The sequence below is a fragment of the Crocodylus porosus genome, unplaced genomic scaffold (assembly GCF_001723895.1).
Source record: "Crocodylus porosus isolate Cpor-Errol unplaced genomic scaffold, CroPor_comp1, whole genome shotgun sequence".
Classification (NCBI taxonomy): Eukaryota; Metazoa; Chordata; order Crocodylia; family Crocodylidae; genus Crocodylus; species Crocodylus porosus.
The window spans coordinates 62919428-62924655 of NW_017728931.1; the positions used below are offsets into that span (position 1 = coordinate 62919428).

The window sequence follows — 5228 nt, forward strand, 5'->3', positions numbered from 1 at the left end:
TAGAATTCATATTCAAACTATCCGAAATTTTCATCATCAAAATGGCTGTGACAGGATCCTGCCCAAGGGGTGATACCCCTGGAGCCTCCCATAGCTCTTGTCACCTTTATTTGCTTTGGGCAATCTCTCCTTCAACTCATCTGCCATGCCTTGATGTAATTCTATGTTTAGAAAAAGGGAGGCTGCCCCAGGTCTCCCCAAGCCAGATCTCACAGTCATGAACACAGCTGTCACTACTCAATACCTTAAGAGCTAATTACATGGCTTCCTCATCCCCCCTTTTAGCCACATCCAAGCCTTGCACACTGCTTGTCATTGGTGTTAAGCCCCATTGTCCAGTCTGGCCACCCATGGGTCCATGGATCTTTAGCCCATGTGTCCAGTCACACAATATGGGCATCTAAACGTGGAGCAGTCTTTGCCACTGTTGGAGCCTCTGGCCCCAGTGCCTTTGACTATCCTGGCCCGTCCTGGGTTTGGGCCTTGCTACCTTGAACAATCCTCAATCCGTCTTGGGCTCCAGCCTGCACTTTCCACCCCTCTGGAGCTCAGGTCTCTGTCTGTTTAGCTCAGGCCTGCATTCTCTACCCTTCCTTGGCTCAGGCCTCATTACCTCCAACAGACTCTTCCCCTCCTGGGCTACAGGCCCCCTGGGCCTTCCTGGGTTATGGATCCTCAACCCTATTTGGCAGTCATGGTCTTGTTATGCCTTGACAGTCTGTCTATAAAATGAGGAGGACTGGTGCACTCAATGTTACAGGAGTCTTATGAACAACAGTCTGTAATATCTAAGGCTGTGGTTCCCAATCTGTGGTGTAGATACCATCAGTGGTATGGAGACAGCCTGTCAGTGGTTTGTGTTAACAGATTTATTATAATTACTTTATATGTCAAAAATTTGCTGGTGGTACTTAAGGTTGTATTGTTTTAAATTGGTGGTGCACAATCTGTCAGAGTTTGGGAACCGCTGGTCTAAGGTACTCTTTTCAGGACCAGTGATGGGAATCAAAAGCAGATGGCTTGACAGTAAACAAGATGTGAATTTTTGAGTTAAAAACAGAAACATCTGTTTTAAAAAGCCTGTAAGGTGGTCATTGAGAAAAAGAGGCAAAAATTATACAAATCTTAATTTTATTAACTTTTAGAGCATCTAATAAAGTGAGTAGTTGCTCGCAGAACCTTATTCATCTCTGATTCACTTTGTAAGGGTCTCTTCTATCTTGCCATCTCTTCTACCCTCCTCTACCCTGACTTCAGGCTAACACAGATAGCTACCTCTCTTTATTTACTTTGTATGTTACATTTTAAAGGACAAATATCAATGAAGATTTGCAATAGCTGGGAAATATTTGCACATAGTATAATCTAATCTCAAGATCAATTGTTACCAAAGAATTTATTACTTGTCTATTCCTCCATAAACTGGGGATGATACCTCCTTTTGTAAATGTCTTTGAGTTTTATTTGCGGAAATCACTATGGAAGGTCTATGGAAGGTTATTGTAAATAATTATTACAAAGCACCTATGTAGTAGTTTTATTTATTAAGTCAAGTCAGACTGTGTTGAAAGAAATATAGGTAAAATATTCATGTGTGTCAAAGAGCTTAGAACTTGTCTATACTGCTGCAGCTGCCTGTTTTGGAGAGGATGTGACTAAGCAGGTCTTCCCCATGCCCTTGCTTGAGTTTACTGACATGCTTCACAGCTTGAAATTTACCATGGAGGGTGCCTAAAGCTTGTCCCCAGCACCTGCTCTCTGCTCCACCAGAGACCAAAGGCATGAGAATGGTTCTTGGGGACAAACAGGGAATAACTTCACTGGCAAACTTCTGGCTCTAGGGCAGGGGTGGGCAGTGGTGAACTTCATTTCCCAGCAGCTCCTGCTTGTGTCACTCTGGCTGGTCTCCATGGAGATCCCAGGGGTGGTGGAGCCATGCCAGCATGGGGCTGTCACAGCCCTGCACTCCTAGATTCCCCATGGAGACCAGCTGAGCAGCACTGGCAGGGTACGCAGCTGGGTAGGGAGATTCTCTGGGGCTTGGGCTGGGATCTTGCAGCAGTGGTAGCATGGGCCAGAGCTGGGGCAGAGCTGTGATCCGCTGCCCCAGGGACATGCAGGCAGCAGATCATGGCTGTCCCAGCTCCAGCCCATGCTGTCACCACCACAAAATGCTAGCCCCAGCCCCAGCCCCAGCCCCAACCCCAGAACAGCTCCCCACCTAGCTGTGTGTCATGCCAGTGCTGCTTGGGCCAGTCTCCATGGAGACCCTAGCCCTGCTCTGCCATGTCCCCACTACTCCTGGGCTCTCAATGGAGACCAGCCAGAGTGATGTGGGCAGGGACTGCTGGCCACTGGTTGGATTTGCCATTTTGTCCCTCTCTGCTCTACAGCATGTCGGCATATATGGATGGGTAGAATGTGCTAAACTGTGTGTTCCTTGGTACACTGTTGCTTTTATACGGATGAGCCCTAAATCTCCCTAAATTTATCAGGTCCTTTTGAAAATTTGTATCTATAGTACCCTTGGAAAAGAGATTGCTTTATACAGCTGGTGCTTTAATTTGGCAAAATACCAGTCTTTATCAGCCTTCCTTAACCATTCCTGAGATATTTTGTTCCTGTTTTGAATCTATTACATCAGTTGATAAAGCCTTCTGGAAAGAAAGTGGAAGGACTTAAGTGCAATAAAGAGAATCATCTACAAGATTGTTTACAAGATCCATGCATCAGCTTTTTGTACTTCGAATAGAAACATCTAGTGATCTATCAGCCTTTTAAATTGTGGCAATGCAAATGGAAGGTCACAGGAATGGACTCTGCAAGGCTAAGCTATGGAATGTACCTTGATCTGCTTCAAAACACAAATGATGACATCATGCAAGGGCCTGGAGATGAAACTACAAATCCACAGAACTTTTATAGGCTGCTGAAAGTGGATATAACACAACCTGTTGTCTGCCCACAATCTGAGCAGCTGTTTGCAGGAACGTTTTCCACATAGGTCACTAGAGAAAGAGAGTAAGGTGCTGACAGCCTGACAGATGAGTTTTACTGGCAGAATGTCCAACCTGTTGGAAACTTAATACTTCCATACACTATATTAGTTGCAAACATTCAGATGCATTACTAGGTAATGCACCCAGTACATCTTCTACACGTCAACATCAAAACAAGAGATCACCCAAATCCAAGAAATGTCAGTCATTTTGAATCTCAATTCTCTGTTAATGTCTTAAAAACATTAAAAGTGCCAATGAGACTGATGATAAGGTTTTTTATACAAAAGACTGCAGCTGTTAAATACAATACAGAAAGGATCATGCTTCTGTGATTATAGAGCTAAAAGAGAAGGAACTACTATGCAGAACTGCTCCCTATTTCCAAGTAGAAACACCCTCTTCTGGTGTCTTTTAGACCAGTGGCAGTCCTCATGTAAGCAAAGTTTGCTCAATAGTCAATTTGATACAGACGAATACAAACACAGCCTGATCACTGTTTTAATTCCTTGGCACTGAAATTCCAGAAATGTAGTCATTTTGCAATTTGTAAGAACATTTTTTGGAGGATAACCCCCCCCACACACACATTTTGGAAGCCCATACTTTAAAAGAAGGAATCTGTGTTTTGCTTTTCATTCTTAAAGGATAAAGACCAGTCTGTTTGTAGGAAGTCTTGTTGCTAAAGGTATCGTCATAAAGGAGATGGGTTACTGTATTAGTATGATCGACACTGTAGCAAAACCCCTAGTCTTTTAAATTTTAAAATGCATTCCCAGCCCTTCCCCAACCATTTCTGACTTTTTGTCTCCCTTTCTATTCCCTATAGATAAGTATAAGTGAGCCAAGACATAGGATAAGCTTCAGCATTTTATTTTGGTAGCAAGTTGTATTTGTTTTGTTTTTTCTCCTTTATATTGTATAATTATTATGTTTATATTGAGTTTTACTGTTCTATATCACTGTTTTACTGATACTATATGATTTAGGCCTACATATGTAAGTTAGCGTAAGTCATGTCAAATTTCCATTTTGTTTGTCAAGTCTCCATCTTGTCCCCATGCCTTGTTGCATAACCTATGACTCATACCTACCCCTTCTATGTAACTTGGTTTCTGGATGAATGGGGATGAATGAGGCCACTTGAGAGACAATGGCAGTAGGTCTAAAAATAGCTCCTTCTGAATGACCAAACCATCAACACCAATACCTGGACCAATGACCCAGCCATTGGAACCACCCTCAGAATTCAAGAAACAAAAGATGAGACCCACCATTGTGCCAAGGCTGCACACGCTCAGTAAGAACACCTGGAGCCCTCTGGAACAGGACTGACCTTGCTTGGACAGGCCTTCCCCATAGGAGATCAGAGGTAGTCTGCCCCATAAAAGGGGTAGTGAAGACTAACTCCTTGGGACACCCTCTCCATCTGGACCAGCACCATGCCACACCACCTATCCACCCACAGGCCCAGTTGGTGACCCCCAATCTGGACAACACCTGCTGGACAAAGATCCCTTTCCAGCCTGGATAGGTAGCTATCACCCCCACACTCTCTTCAACAAAGGACTTGGACTTTGTTTCTCTTCCGTACCTGGACTCCAACCCTTCCACTGAGTCTTTCTTCTGCTGCCATTGTGAGTGCTTGTATGTGTGTGTGTGTGTGTGTGTGTGTGTACGCGCGCGCGCGAGTGTGGGAACCAATAACATCATGGGGTTGTGTAGTGTGTTGTCTGTTTAATAAACCTGTTATTTTAAAACCCCAAGTTGGGTTTTTGTCTGTTTTCTGACTGTTTCCTCCTTGCCACCACTTATCTGCCCCCCAAACTCCCAGCTGTCTGCTTCAGTTTCCTGCCCCAAGCTCCCAGCTGTCTGCTTCAGTTTCCAGCCCCAAGCTCCCAGCTTTCAGTCTCAGTTTCTTTCCTGGCTGTCTCCTCCTTGCCACTGGGCTTTTTCCCTTACACCTGTGACCTCAAGTAATCTTGGGGCCACTTAACCTTAACCCCAAGGCTCAGTTCCTCAGCTCAGCTTCTCTCTAGCCTACTGGTTCTAATCCTGGTTCTAGCAACTTTCACTCATTACATTTGCTCTCTCACCTTGACCCTCAGGTATCCCAAGTACCCCATACACACACATACATACCGTACCATCTGAGTTTGGAACTCACCTTGTAGGTGGGTGGTATGTGCATGAACTGGTGAATACACACACACACACACACACACACAC

At 44.5% G+C, this 5228-nt stretch overlaps 1 long non-coding RNA gene across 1 annotated transcript; it reads left to right on the forward strand.

Annotated features, from left to right (window-relative positions):
* The first annotated feature begins 4486 nt into the window (after window positions 1–4486).
* On the forward strand, window positions 4487–4755 carry LOC109316082. The gene is made up of 2 exons (XR_002102672.1): window positions 4487–4654; window positions 4692–4755. It is a non-coding gene; the product is annotated as an uncharacterized LOC109316082 (long non-coding RNA).
* The last annotated feature ends 473 nt before the right edge of the window (window positions 4756–5228 follow it).